The 15420-nt window shown below is 47.7% G+C and overlaps 1 protein-coding gene across 2 annotated transcripts in view; it reads left to right on the top strand.

Moving 5' to 3' along the window:
* Positions 1-15420, top strand: part of LOC149365886 (metalloprotease TIKI2-like) — a 149405-nt gene that overhangs the window by 109992 nt on the left and 23993 nt on the right. The gene's annotated exons all lie outside the window — the stretch shown is intronic.

The following is a 15420-nucleotide window of genomic DNA, read 5'->3' as shown; positions in this document are numbered from 1 at the left end:
TCTGAAGATCAAAAACTTCTTTGAAAGTGAGGACAGGGGTTCTACTTACCATACAGAGATTTAGAGCTTGAGGGCTGGCATAATAGCCTTAATACACGACTGAGAAGAAAACCGTACAGCCTGGTTACTTTTGGCAAAGACTGTACGTTCGGCCAGTCAGTGGAGACAGTCAGGCTAGTCGAGTCATGATGATGATGGATTTTATGGTGCAAGAGCATTTGTGGCCAAGGAGCGCCATGGCACAAGGTATTTCTTGTACTGAAGATCGGGTCAAAGACCCATTTTCAATGCCTTTCACCCTGAATAAGCCTAGCACCAGACCAGGGGAAAGCTGGTACCCATTGTTATCACCGGTGGGTACCCGGCGGCACTGGGGATCGAACCCCGGACCTCCCGCATGCTAGACGGATGCTCAGACCACTAGGCCACCGCTGCGGTATATAGTCCAGTCATGCCAGTCAGTTCAGTTACTACGGACGGTTGGTTGATCGACCGATAAGTCGACCTAATGACCAACACCACGACCAATCAATCGAAGATCGATCGATCACACAGAAAATCCATTGGTCTATCAATTAACCGATCACTCAATCATCTACCGATCAATCAATCACCTACCGATCAAACAGGTAGTAAGTAAATCAACCGGTCGACCGACTGGCGGTCTGGTCTATGAACAAATCAATCAGTACATTAATTTTTTTTTCTTAAAACGAGGGACTCGGAGACGGTTTCAAAGACGCTTCCAAGAACTGAGTGGGTCATGTGCTTGAAGCAACAATCGAGACAGAGGGTGCATTTCCGCTACTAAGAGACAAAAAGGAAATTTCATCCGTTCAGGACGGACTATTTCCGCCTTCGCCACGCTTATTGTTAGAATAGGCTCTGCCGTGACGACGTGTCTTGCGCGGTGCCGCGCGAAAGGGGCCCATTATCACGTTTCATCCAAGCGTCTAAACTCCGCAGTGTGACGTGGCGATTGGACGGCAGCTGCGCGGCTTCTGACGATGCCGCACGTGCTCTCCAATCGCGCAGTATAGCCGTGAATGCGAACGCGCAAAGTGCGAGCCTGCCACCACAGTGATCCAAGAACGCTTTCAGGGCAGCATGGCGCTTTGAAAGCGTTTTCTGATAGCTAGACAGAGCGCAGGAACTCCATGAAATGGCGCGTCCCCCTGGTTTCGTGAGAGGAGCATTTGGAGCCCGAAAGTCTATCTGGCAAAAAAAAAAAAGGGGGGGGGGGGGGGGGTAAAGCTGCTGTCGGTACCCGCCCGAGGTCTCCGGCAGTGTCACCTGAAGGCGCTGTTGAAAAGGCTCCATTAATAGAGAGTTTTAGCACAGCGCGATACGCGGTCGCAACCACGAGGTTTCTGCGCATGCGCCGACGGATCGATGCGTATAAGGCCGTGGTAGTGGAATGCGGATCGCACTATGCTAAACCTCTCTGATGCGGGCATACCATCACCGCGACTCATGGGAAGGCGTTTTTTTATTACAGTGAGTGAGAATGATGGCTTCAGGTTAGATGTATGTGCAGTTCGGCGCGCTGGTTGCTGGAACAATTCCATTTGAAACAATTGTGAACTAGTCTTCAATTCATGCTCTAGACTTCACGCAGCATTGGGGCTCGTGATCGTGGTAAGGTCCATGCTAAAATTTTTGTAATGTCGCTGTTTGACGCTGGATTGCAACATTTAGAAGTTTAGCACTTCCTTGAGAAGCCGTGAAGTGCACAACAGCAGTCGTTGGTGAAAGGGTGATTATTTGTTTTTTGACCTGTCGACACTTTATCCGCCACTGGTCACAGCTTCCGCGCAATATTTCCCGAGTGGCATGAAAAGACAGAAGGAGAGAACGTAAGGAAGAAAGAAGTAAGGGAAGAGAGGAACGAATGAAGGATGAAATGAGATAATAAGCATTGAAGTACGCTCTAGACAGTAGCTGTCCGGCTTGTCATCTTTCTCGGCCTTCACGACGCGACTCTGCCGCTTCACAGCAGCCGATATTCACAGGGTTGTCACCTCGCACGAAATCACTCGCTCAGTGCCTATGCTGTGGGCCCCAGGGAGCGCCGATGATTTGCCGGAAGTTTCCCTCGCCGCAAAACAATAACAGCCAGGGCAAAAAAAAAAGAAGTAGAAAGAAGGAAAACGAACCCACCGCACGTAGTACGCAGTCCCTCAACAAAACAAATCAGGAGTGACAGGTTGTCGCCCGAAACCCGGGTAACGAGCGCACAACAGGCGTGAAGGCAGGACCGCGGGGCCAGTGCGTAGCCGAACCACTGCGAACGGCCGTCGGCGGTTGAGCACCACGCAGAGTGCAAACAAAAAGTGAGGACGAAAGGGAGTGCTTATGGCACCCTTTCTTTCTTCCTTTCTTTCTTTCTTTCTTTCTTTCCTTCCTTCTTTCTTTCTCTCTTTCTTTCTTCCTTTCTTTCCTTCTTTCTTTCTTTCTCCCTCTTTCTCTCTTTCTTTCTTCCTTTCTTTCCTTCTTTCTTTCTTTCTTTCTTTCTTTCTTTCCTTCTTTCTTTCCTTCCTTCTTTCTTTCTTTCGTTCTTTCTTTCTTTCCTTCCTTCTTTCTTCCCTTCTTTCCTACTTTCTTTTTTTCTTTCCTCCTTTCTTTCTTTATTTCCTCCTTTATTTCTTTCTTCCTTTCCTTCTTTCTTTCTTTCTCTCTTTCTTTCTTTCTTTCCTTCTTTCTTTCTTTCGTTCTTTCTTTCTTTCTCTCTCTTTCTTTCTTTCTATCTTCCTTTCCTTCTTTCTTTCTTTCTTTCTCTCTTTCTTTCTTTCTTTCTCTCTCTTTCTTTCTATCTTCCTTTCCTTCTTTCTTTCTTTCCTTCTTTCTCTCTTTCTTTCTTTCTTTCCTTCTTTCTTTCTTTCTTTCCTTCATTCTTTCTTTCTTTCTTTCTATCTTCCTTTCTTTCTATCTTCCTTTCCTTCTTTCTTTCTTTCCTTCCTTCTTTCTTCCCTTCTTTCCTACTTTCTTTTTTTCTTTCCTCCTTTCTTTCTTTCTTTCTTTCTTTCTTTCCTCCTTTATTTCTTTCTTCCTTTCCTTCTTTCTTCCTTTCTTTCCTTCTTTCTTTCTTTACTTCTTCCTTTCCTTCTTTCCTTCCTTCTTTCTTTCTTTCTTTCTTTCTTTCTTTCTTCCTTTCCTTCTTCCTTTCCTTCTTTCTTTCTTTCTCACCCGGAGTTGTGTAACTGCACTGGTCGCGTGGCTGGTTCGAAGGAAATGCCGCTCTCTCACTAACCTCCACCTCTCGTCGTGAGCAGCCGTAAATAAATCTTATTCTCCCACTCCGCCCCCACCTCTAGCGGTAGTTGGGGAGCTCCCAAGCGCCGCGCCTGATCTCGTCTGGACGGATTAGCTCCCGAGGCATGGGCGTGGCGCGGGGATTAGCGTACCAACTGGAGCGATGGCCTGGGACGTACGACTCGCGTCAGCACAACCTGCCGGTGTGGGTCTATCACAGGGCTGACGCGCGCACACAAAGAAGGAAGGAAGGGCAGAACAAGAGCCACTGAAAGAAGAAAGGATGAAGGAAAGAAAGATACAGAAAGGAAAGGGAGATAGTTCCCGTCGTCCTCGAGATAGAGATTGCTGTAATGGCATCGCACCGTACGGAAATAAAATTACAACAATTACAGCAGCGCTCTTCTCTGTTCTAGAACGTTTGAAGTAAGAGCTTTTGTTTTTCTGCCGACTCATAGTTAGGTACAAAAAGCATTTTCTCCTGGAATCGCTGGTTACTTCTGAATTTTATTTATGTATTTATTATTTATTGAAAAATACCCCGAAGGCCCTCATTAGGCACGTAAGCGGGAATTTTTTGGGAACCAGGGGACCAAGGTAATTTCACGTATTGGGGGGGGGGGGGGGGAGTTCTCAACAAGATTACGGAAAGGAAATTGCGGAAAGGGATATGAGCCTGGTTTCTGGAGGGGGGATGCGTGGGGGGGGGGGGGGGACGTAGGCAATAGAACAGATAATGCGTCAGCAGAATAAAAAGAAACAATAGAAGACAACAAAACGCACAAAAACACGCAAAATCACCAAAATTGAAACAATATGAGTAGGTGGACATACAAGTTTTTAAACATTAGCGGGATCAGATTCTGTGGTAATGTATGGCCATTGAGCATTCCATTATGCTACTGTGTACTGTAGGAAAGAACGATCATATTGGAATGATTGACAGTCAGCTAGTCTAATCTTATGCGAACGGTAATGGCGACGATAGATGACGGGTGGTGACTGAAAGAATTCATCACGAAAGGAAGGCTGGCGACCCACGTTATGGAAAAGAGATAACCGGACAATTCTGTTGCAATGAACTGAGGCGTCTGACACTGCACTTTTTCTTCAATACTGTGGCGCTAGTGTTACTGTTACGTGACTAAACTGAAAATATGAGTCCAGCAGCATGGTTTTGCAATGCTTCGACGTTACTGATAATGTTTGTTCGTTATCCCAAATGGCAGATACGTGTTCAAGTTTGGAAGAGATTAATGTGACGATGAGAGTCTTTTACTTGCATCGGCGCGTGCTTTCAATCATGATTGAGACGTCCGAGGGTGCGGTTAGTGGAGCCTAGAGTAAGGTGAACATGATTATTTGGTGCTAAATACGACTGAAGTTTTATGCCAGGGTACTTTGTGAGTTGTAGTGATACTACAGTATTGGTATTCAGGGAGTGGATCGTGGGATTCGAATTCTGGTAAAGTCTTGAGAGTACCCTGTAATTACTGCATCTAGGTCGAATTTCAGTCACTAACAATCCGTGTAAGACACGTAATAAACGATACATTGTGCAGTCATGTGCAGATAGTATAATTCTAGACTTTAAGTAACTAGGTAAGTCGTTCATATAGATTTACAAGAAAGTAAAAGTACTCGTAAACTACCTCGTGGAACTCCAGACGTGACAATCCCATAACGAGCTGGAGATGTGCACTGAATTCTATAGAGACAAAATCTTTCACCCATGCAATGATATTAGGTGAATATTTAGCTGCGAGACTAAGAAACAACCTTTGCTAGAGAATGCGAACAGATGCCTTAGAGAAACAAATAAAATATTGATGCTTGAAAAATACAGCGTCTATCGGTGAATGCATGTGATTAATAACTCCGGATAAGTCCGGAAGTGTTGGGTGCGGGTGTTTAAAAATAGAGGTACGATCTTCAAGATAGCTGATTACTTCAGCAAAGCATAGACGCTAATGATCATTTTATTTGTTTTGGCGAAAGTGAACTTTCGTCCTGCGAATTTGTTCGCGAAGTTGGCATATTATTTTTCGTGGGCTAAAACTTCAGGGAAATAAACAACATAAAGAAAGCGGGAGTGCGGAATTTTAAGAAAACCATCTAAACCAGTTATAAGCGAAATTTAAAGGGCATATTCGTGAGTTTCTTTGAGCGGTTACCATATTCCAGTGAAACGTGCACTGCAGGTTTTTCTCTCGGTTATGATACTTCCACCAATTTTGGCTGCCGTGCTAAATTTACGATGGACGGCGAGCTTTCTGAAAGGAATCTTCTTTGAATCCGTCATATACGCTCCTGCTAGACGCGTCCTCACTGCCACTGTCTTTGATGCGCTATGCTCTGACATGGCCACGTAGCTATTTGGTCAACGTTTCAGTATTCGTACCTTATGGCCGCTATTCACTCTGATATTAAAATCGCTCGTGTTCCCTTAGATTGAACAGTACGCGCGTTCTAAATTTCATGCTGTTTTGTTGCGAGTGATGGAGCAATTTTTCTTTCTTTTTTTCTTTACTTTCATTTCAGATATTTAAAAACGTTTGCAAAAACTGCTGGGCCAATAGCCGAAGCTAGAATAGGCCCAATGTACATATCTGTTATTACAACAACAGAACATACAAACATGAAACTCGGTTATAAATAATCAGTGAACAAAGTAATAGCGAACAACACTCAACAGCAGACATAAAATGATTAACAAACATAACCCTCAACCTTCGAAAAGCAGAAGCGCTTAATAGAAAGCAGGAAATTGTTAGCCATTTTAATTTCAAGTGATACACTATTTCATACTTTCGCGCCGCAATACTGAATGCGGCACTGACCATAGGTGTTTCGGGTTACAAGGTAATTAAAATGGCGTTAGTGTATGCGCATGCGACTCTCAGGACTAAGCGTTGCGGCTTTTGCGCTCTTACCGTGAAAAACATGGCGCCGTCCTTCCAAGAGAAAGTCGCCCATTTGGGTCTAATAAGTAGTCGTTTCTGTTCTGGTCGGCGCGCTTACCGGTAACTGCTGGGGTTGTTGCCTTCTGCCATGACCGACCTTGCTTCGACGACAAAGTGCGAGCTGTAATTCAAGCCAGTTTTTTAGACAAACGGGGCTGAAGACCTACAGCGCCGCCAAGCGGGTCCTGAGTGAACGAAGTGCGCCCCCTCACCGTATGGAAGTGAGTGGCCGACGCCGCTCTCAGCATAGACTTGATAGGCCGTCAGCACATTCTTCCCGAACATGGAAAGCGCGCGCCGTGATCTGCGATAAGGGATAAGCAGGCCACCGACAGCCAGTTCAGATGGAGCTTCTACTGAGCCATCGCATAGGCAAAACAAAGCAGGGAAAAGAGTAAAGTCGAGTACTTCAAGATAGCGTCCGTTTTTTTTTTTTATTCTACCATTTTGCAGCCTGCCGAACTGGGCGGCGGCCGCTCATTTGGGCACGGTCAGCGTGCACGCTTAATTCGTTCAAAACACGGTTGGGAGCGCTGGAATATAGTAGCACATGAACGTAGTGACGTTTTTTTTTTTTTACAGTTCTTTCTTAACCCCCTCTACAACTTAAGGGAAAGCAGGTGACCGTAAAGTGAACAATAAATTGATCTTAGCTAATTAAGTAATTAAGCGCAATTAAAAAAAATTCTGAACAGTGCCACACGACGGGAAACAATATATCCTTGGTCTCGCCCAGCTCCGGTGAGCTACTTTTTTTTAAATCCTTGGTTCAAGTTATGTGAAACACCCTGTATAAGGTTTAGCGTGCCGATGGTGTACCTGGTCTATGAAAGACGGCGCAGCGGAGGATTATACGCTAACTTCGACAGCCTGGAGTTGTTTCTGTTGCCAACATCCTACAGCACATGGGCGATTTTCCGTGTCGCCTCCATTACAAATGCACTCGCGATTCGATACCGCGACCTCGTTCTCGGCATCCGAACGCCTTAACTTAATGCAGCGACGCGGCGAATCGTTCGGTACACGCAAAGGGCATGGTTTTGGGATCTTGCGAAAGCGCTCCGCTTCAAGCGCAGTCTCTGGTGGCAGGCGCCCCGATTCGGCGGAGTCGCGGACTGGTGAGGACTCGCGGGTTGCGCGATAAGCTACGGATACGGCTGGCTGCCCGCAGCACGAGTGGTTCCGGGCCCCTAGTGGGGCCCGCGCGCTCGCGCCATACGACGCAGCCTGCGACACGAAGTCCCTATCTCGCCCCGTCAGCGGTGCGAACGCGCGCGCGGGAGTGTGTACTAAGAGGCACAGTTCGCTTATACCACGGACAACAACCCCTGCCTGCGGTGCGGACTAGACGGCACTGCGAAAGCTTTAGAAGTGATGGAAAAGAAAAGAACCAATGCAGAAGAGCAACTGTAGGTGCTGAACGCCATGTTCTGGCGGACCAAACTTCGCTGCGACCTCGAGGCGGAACCTCAGCGAACGATTCAAGCTGATCTGGATGCCCACGTCTACAAGCGTAGTACGATGTATATTGCTACTAGTCTCCACAAGCATTGCCTCAAAACCTAACCTCTCAGTGTCGTTGTTGTTGTTGTCGTTGTTGTTGTTGTTGTCCTCTGTTGGAGTGGCACGTACCCACAATGAGGGATTGGTCAGGGTTATAAAAAGAGGCGTGGCACATCAAGCGCACTTCCCTGTCCTCTCTCACCTCTCCCAGGTTCGCCTTCACCATGCATCATGTGCACTATATACATGGCCTCTTAGGTTGTCAAGGTTAGCCGATCTGCTAGAGTGGGTATGTGCCACCTGTTGTTAGTTCAACAGCAACAGAAATTCTACTGGCTGGAGGGAAGCGACGTCATCAGGCCTTGTTTGTCAGTGCGAAGCCTCTACCTTCCAACCATGACAGGTGATGCAAAGGAAGAGCATTTGTCGGGAAGAGCAACCTCGGTGTCGCAAGCCTCATCAGTCACTTCTGGCAATGGCATCAACAGCTTCTAATGCTATCTTGTTGCCAACACATAACGGAATTAGGTGACCTCTGTTGTTTTTTTCCGCGTCACATATGTCCCGTCCCGAGTCGGTTCCCTGCTCTTTATTTCTGCAAACAATTCATCAACTCGACTTCTGTCTTCTCTCTCTCACACACAATTCATCGCTACTTTCCCTAGCTGACTCTTAACTTTACTTCTATCAATAAAAAGAACATGCGTAATAAGTTGCATTCAATTACTTACTGGTAAAAACGACCAAAACCAGACGAACGCCGTCTCCCCCCCCCCCCCCCCTTTTTTTTTTCTTTCAAGACGCGCACACATATGCCGGTTGAAAAGAGTGACAGATTGCCCCTTCGAATCAGCATCAGCTGGAGCTCTTTTTGCGCCATCACGATATAAAGGCACCTCGCCTGTCGAACATAGCAGGTGCACTGACAGCGCAAGAAAGAGTGAGTGAAAGAAAAAGAAACGCAAGAAAGAAGCTGCCATCGTGAGTTTCAAGAACAGCGGCCATGCAGTATTCCCAACGCCTTCATAGCGACCCTTTGTCTCTCATTCGTCTACTGGCGCTTCGTCGTCCCGCCACTTTTAGGGCTCGCACACCGACCACTGCTTCTGCTGCAGAGCGGGACCGCGGGCTGCCGATGGACTCTGAACGTAACGGTAGTGACGTGGGCGGCCAAGAGCGCATAAGCCGCTTTCCGAGAAGGGAGTTCGAACGGTTTTCTTCCCCCCCCGACCTTCGGGTATATACGAACGGTGTGTGTCCGGCACACAGCACCACTCTGCTCCCGAACGCGTGGACAAATTGGGCCCGAGTGGTGGGTTGTCCCCTGCGTCCCTGTCGAACGTAATGGCCGCCCCGAAAGGGGGAGAGGATTGGGGAAGTGCGCTCCCCATGTTTGCACGAGAAAAGCGGCGGGGACGCACGAGTCCTGGAAGGAGAAGAGCACACATAGGGAGAAAGAGGGAAGGGGGGAGGAGAGTGGCGCCGACGCACCTTCTTCTGGTACCCAGAGCGCTGAGAGATTTCCCCCGCCTCCTCCCTAAATCCCCCCGGGAACGGACTGCCGGGATTTGAGCGTGCGAACAGAGGAACACTTTGGGAAGAGTGGGGAGGATTTGGGAGGCCGCTGCTTCTGCATGCTGAGAGCATACGTACGCACTTGCGTACATATGTATGTGTACAAAAGAGCGCTTTTCGAAAGTGATAGGGAACCGCGGATGCATCTCATAAATTATTATTTTTTTGTGTGGTCTTATTTGAATTGTCGCCTCCGCTCGCGCTTGATTTGACCCCGATAGTGGGAGCAGGTTTGCGTGGGTGTGGCGCATGTGTGTAGCTGTAAGCACTGTAGTTTTGTACTTACCTTTACCATACAAGTGCTTTTTTTTTGTTTCCGTGCGACGCAAGACCAAAACGTTCGCAGTGTTTGCGCTAAGGGAGCTGATAATTAAGAGACGGTCGAATTGGGGAACCTTCGCTAACTTAGGGAACAATTGGGGACTGGCGTTCCCGAACAACATAGAAAAGGGAAATATAGCGTTCAAACCCCATACGAAAAACACGCACTAGAACTTTCCAGAGTTCTCTTCGCGGATCACGAACACTGGCCGCCAAATTCAGTAAATGCACCTCTCGACAGTACGAGAGAAGAGTGAAAAATAACCATTAAGTGTGAAATGAAATCGAAAGCCTTTCCTAAGTGAGAGAGATAAATTTCCCACTCTTCCGGGCGGACGTTTTCGGGACCCGTGTACGTGTGCGCCGGATCAGTGGTGATGCGCGCATTTCTTTCCTCCTCTCTCTCTTCTCTGGCATTTTTCCAGTTTCAGAAGGGTACCGGAGCTCAATTCAACCCCCCCCCCTCCACCCCCATCCCGCCTTCGAGTATTTTTCGCTCTCTCTCTCTCCGCTGCTCTTCTTTTCAAACGCGCGCGCACTTGAGAGATTGCACCGGTCCGGGAGACAGCCTGACAGAGAAGGGCAGAGGGGGAGGGTTGAGCCGTACGCTTACCACATTTTCCACTCTGCTAGTCGCATTCAAGTTGCGCCACATTGTGAGCAAACAGCCGTTTCTGGATGAAAACCGAAGAGTTTACATTGGAAGGCGTTGCCAATGGGTCACTGCAGAGGTACACGGAGCCGAATTAATCCAGGGCTCACGTGGTGTACAGTAGGATGCTAAGTCAATGGCGGAGGCAGCGACCCAAAGTGTCTAGAGGTGTAAAACGTGGTAGCAGTAGCACCCATGTAATCTACACGGCGTTCCATTTGATGCAGTGCAGCTGAGTTACAACACAATATTTCACAGTATAAATAAGGTGATAGCGAAATGTGCAGAAGATAACAATTCCTAAATGTAGCTTCGTGGATTACGAGAAGGCATTTGACTCAATCCAAACCTCAGCAGTCATACCTGCATTGCGGAATCAGGGTGTAGAAGTGTCTTAAGTAAAAATTCTGGAAGATATCTACAACGGCTACCTTAGTACCCAATTAAGTCAGCAATAAAATTCCAAAGGGTGCTAGGCAGGGAGACACGATCTCTCCAATGCTATTCATCGCCTGTTTACAGGAGGTGTTCTGGGTTGGTCAAATGTTTAGAGGAATCCTCCAAGGTGGAGTAGGTTTGTAGTAAGGGAGCAATTACTCATGTCCCAATCCAGGCCTCAGAACGCCTCCTAATAAGGGAGTAATTACTCACGTCAATGAGTAATTACTCCCTTATTAGGAGGCGTTCTGAGCCCTGGATTGGGAACAGTTGGGGATAAGAGTTAATGGAGAACACCTTTGTAATCTGCGATTCGCTGATGAGATTGCCATGATAAGTCGCTCAGGAAATGAAGTGCAAAGCGTGATCAATGAGTTAGACAGGCAGAACAGAGCGGTGGGTCTAAAAAGTAATAAGCAGAAAACCAAAGTAAGGTTCAGCAGTCTCAGAAGGCAACAATGGTTTAGAAGTGGTAGCGAGGTGCTGGAAATGGGAAGGGAATACGTCTACTTAGGGCAGGTCGTGGCCGCTGATCCGGATCATGAGAGGGAAATAACTAGAAGAATAAGAATGGGGTGCAGTGCGTATGGCAGGTTGTCTGAGGTCATGAATAGCAGTTTACCATTATTCCTCAAGATAAAAGTATACAACAGCTGTATCTTACCGGTACTCGCCTGTGGGGCTTGAACGAAAATGGTTAAAGTTAAGAACAACGCAGAAAGCTATGGAAAGGAAAATGATAGGTTAAAGTTAAAGGGCCACTGTAGCACTTTTTTTGAGAATTTCGCGATATTTAAGGATTCAAATCTATATAGGCTGTAGGTAAAGCATGCCTAGCGTTTTTGCACTAGCATTTAAAATAGTGGCGTAATCGACGATTGAATTTTGCGCTTCTCCTCAAAGCACCCGTGGAGTGCAGGAAAATTCAGCGTGACGTCACGGGAGGTATGGTTGCAAATTACCGCTGTCGTCAGCCGCACCCTGCCCTGACTTGTTAGATGCTGCCAAACAACTCTCGGCATTGTTTGCCTTCGCTGGCGTTGTTTTTTTCTTTCAAAGCAGGTGTTTGTGCGTTGGAAATGTACCGATACTTTCGATGACGTCATCAAGCGCCCCCCACTTGGCGTTGTGCGCTGCGGAGAAGATTGAAGGGCGTCCGGATTTTAATCGCCGATTACTTCACTATTTCAAGTGCTAGCCCAAAAAGACTTCGCATGCTTTACCTGCAACTTTTACACATTCGACCCTCTTAAGCTCGTTGATTTCTAAAACGTATGCAGTTTCCCTTTAAAGGGAAACTGCATAGGTTTTAGAAATCAACGAGCTTAAGTGGGTCGAATGTGTGGAACCTGCAGGTAAAGCATGCGAAGTCTTTTTGGGCTAGCACTTAAAATAGTGAAGTAATCGCCGATTAAAATCCGGACGCCCTTCAAGCTTCTCTGCAGCGCACAACGCCAAGTGGGGGGCGCATGATGACGTCATCGAAGGTATCGGTACATTTTCAACACACAAACGCCTGCTTTGAAGGAAAAAAACCAACGCCACAGAAGGCGAACCCTGCCGAGAGTTGTTTGGCAGCGTCTAACGAATCAAGGAAGGACGTGGCTGACGACAGCGGTAATTTAAAATCATACCTTCCGTGACGTCACGCTGAGTTTTTCTGCACTACTCCGATGCATCGAGGAGAAGCGCAAAATTCAATCGTCGATTACGTCACTATTTTAAATGCTAGTGCGAAAACACTTGGCATGCTTTACCTACAACCTATATAGATTTGAATCCTTGGATATCGCGAAATTCTCAAAAAAGTGCTGCAGTTGCCCTTTAAGAGACAGGAAGAGGGCAGAGTATGTGAGGGAACAAAAGCGGTTTAATGACATCCTGCTCGAAATCACGAGGAAGAAATGGGCTTGGGCAGGGCACGTAATGCGAAGGCAAGATAACCGCTAGTCCTTAAGGGTAACGGAGTGGATTCCAAGAGAAGGCAATCGTAGCAAGGGGGCGGCAGAAAGTTAGGTGGGCGCACGAGATTAAGAAGTTTGCGGGGATACGGTGGCCGCAACTGGCGAAGGACAGGGTTAACGGGATGGATGTTGGAGCCAGAGGCCTTTGCCCCGCAGAGGGCGCAGTCTAGCTTATAATGATGGTGATGATTTCGAAGGTATTTAGGACATGTTATGTAATTAGTTAATAATCGCAGAGGTGCTCGGACGGGGAGTCCGCCTATTCGATAACCAAGCCTCAAGAACGGCGCTCTTCTTCCATTGTAGCATTTTTATCCAAAAATGTGTATTGATTGAAATCAAACAGTGCGTATAAGTTGTGAGGCTATCACCATGTGGAACGCTGGGCATTGGAGTAAAGGGATGCGGTCATCTATATGAAGAGAATAAAGCTCTGCTCGACGACACAGAAGGATGACCAAAGCACACATGGGGCCATATCTTTCATCGTAACAAACCAAGTCACCCAATAATCTAACTAGGCGCCACCATGATTATTACTATTACAATTGCTGCTACTGCTAATTTCACCTTCAATACTACTACTACTACGACTACTACGACTACTACTACCATGACCACCACCACAACCACCGCCGCCACCGCCACCACCACCACCGCTACTACTGCTACTACTATTACTACTGCTACCACCACCACCACCACCACTACTACTGCTACTACTACTACTACTACTACTACTACTACTACTACTACCACCACTACTACTACTACTACTACTACTACTACTACCACCACTACTACCACCACCACTACTACTGCTACTACTACTACTACCACCACCACTACAACTACTACTACTACTACTACTACTACTGCTACTGCTACTACCATTACTACTATTACTAATACTACTACTACCACCACCACCACCACCACCACTACTACTACTACTACTACTACTATTGCGTTTACTACTACGGCACATATTAATGGGCCGCGCAAGTCCGCAGAGGCTTTCTGGTGCGACTAATGTCGCAAAAACCTGAACAAAGACGGGTGGTATGCGGCGGGAAACGCGGTACTTTCAAGTCCAGCTGGCGGACCCGCAGTCTCGCATCGCTCGCCGGCGGCCGTCCCCGGAGGAAGAAGGCGCGCCGTCCGCCCAGGATCGAATGCAAATGCAGCTGCCGCTGGCCGAGTCGATGCCAGGCGACGGTCGACAGATCAGGGACGACGACGACGCATTCGTCGAACGATAGCGGCTGTTCCTCCCCTCGCGACGAAATTCATTCGCACTCCTGCGCGGGTCGGGAATGATGGCTCCATTTTCCGACTCGAGGAGCACGTCGGGCGTTCCCAGGCACTGCTGCTGCTGCAGCACGACCTGGTAGCAGCAGCAGCAGCAGCAGCAGCAGCAGAGTCCTACGCTGCTCCGCCGGCAGGAAAAGGAAGAGAATAAAGTGCGTCGAAGTCCGTTTATCTACATCCATACTGCTGCAATAAAGTATCTCGCTCCCTCCTCCCCCACTCTCTCGGCCGTTTGTCTCCTGCGGGCTATTCTTGACTTTTTTCCTCTCTCTCTTTCTGGCCTCTTATACACACGCTAAGGCCGTTCCTACTCCTCGCACTCTCCCTCCCTCCAGCGAGCTGCCGGATGTGGTCTCGAGTCCTGCATTCATTGCATCGCATCCACCGCACCCCGGTGCCCGACAGAACGGCGGTGGTGACATATCGGTCCTAGCTTCCCTCCCTCCTCTGCGGAGTTTCGCTGGGGGGAGAAAGCGAGTGCGTCACCTGCGCTTTCTATCTTCTTTCCATCTTTTCCTTTGCTTTTTGCCTGACATTTTTCTCATCAGATGGAGCCACTCGCTCCGTTGCCTGTTGCGATAGATGGGGGTCCACTATTGCGAATGTTTAACGGTTGCAGCTTAGTGTTCTCTCTCGTGCGAACAGCAGGGAAGGCAATGAAGAAATGCCACTCATCACATTACTTCCATGACTCTGCACCGCCGCAGGACATGCGCGCACCAGCAGCTGAGTAATGGTGGGTACGTTGTAGTGATGAACTCATTTTTCACGGCGACAAGTGTAACGTTCTCCGAAGCGAACGGCGGATTAGGCGCAGTGCGTCATGACGGAAGACTTTCTCGATCACCCGAAGACAATATTGCCTAGGTAGGCCCACGAGGCTTGTGGGTCAAGCTGCCTGTGGTCTATAGTCGGATACAACTTAAGTCTGCAGTGAAGCTCCGCCCACATTCAGCCTCCGCGCACAGAATTCCTCCACGACGAAAAAGTAGTCGGCTGCTTAAACGTTTCTTGTTACCTAGACAAGAAGCTTATCACAAGAAAAAAATAATGAGCTCTAGATTTTTAATACGTGGATTGTTCGATATAGTCAAACACTAAAACGCTGATTTATTTTACTGTTGCGATTGGCCAGCGGAGTAATACAGGACGCCGCGTACAGCGGCCCAGTGTCAGCAACTGCTGTTTTTTTTTAAGTTTTATCCTACTATAGAGAATGTGCGGCTAGAGCATTTTGACCCGTTAATGCGCTCACCTTTGTAATACATTATATTAGTAAACTAATGAGCTTGCAGTGCGCTGGCTCAGTGGTTAAAGCGGCTCCTGATCCGGAGGACATAGGTGGCAGGTTGCTTTTGATGAAAAGAAAGAGCGCAGTAACTCTCTCCTTCTCTGTTGACACCTCAATAGCGCCGTAAGGGAACGGATGAAGGAGTGAGTA

Source organism: Amblyomma mixtum, chromosome 1 (assembly GCF_055824585.1).
Source record: "Amblyomma mixtum isolate Tamu chromosome 1, ASM5582458v1, whole genome shotgun sequence".
Lineage (NCBI taxonomy): Eukaryota > Metazoa > Arthropoda > Arachnida > Ixodida > Ixodidae > Amblyomma > Amblyomma mixtum.
The sequence above is the reverse complement of the archived record's forward strand: the minus strand, read 5'-3'. Positions and strand labels throughout refer to the sequence as shown.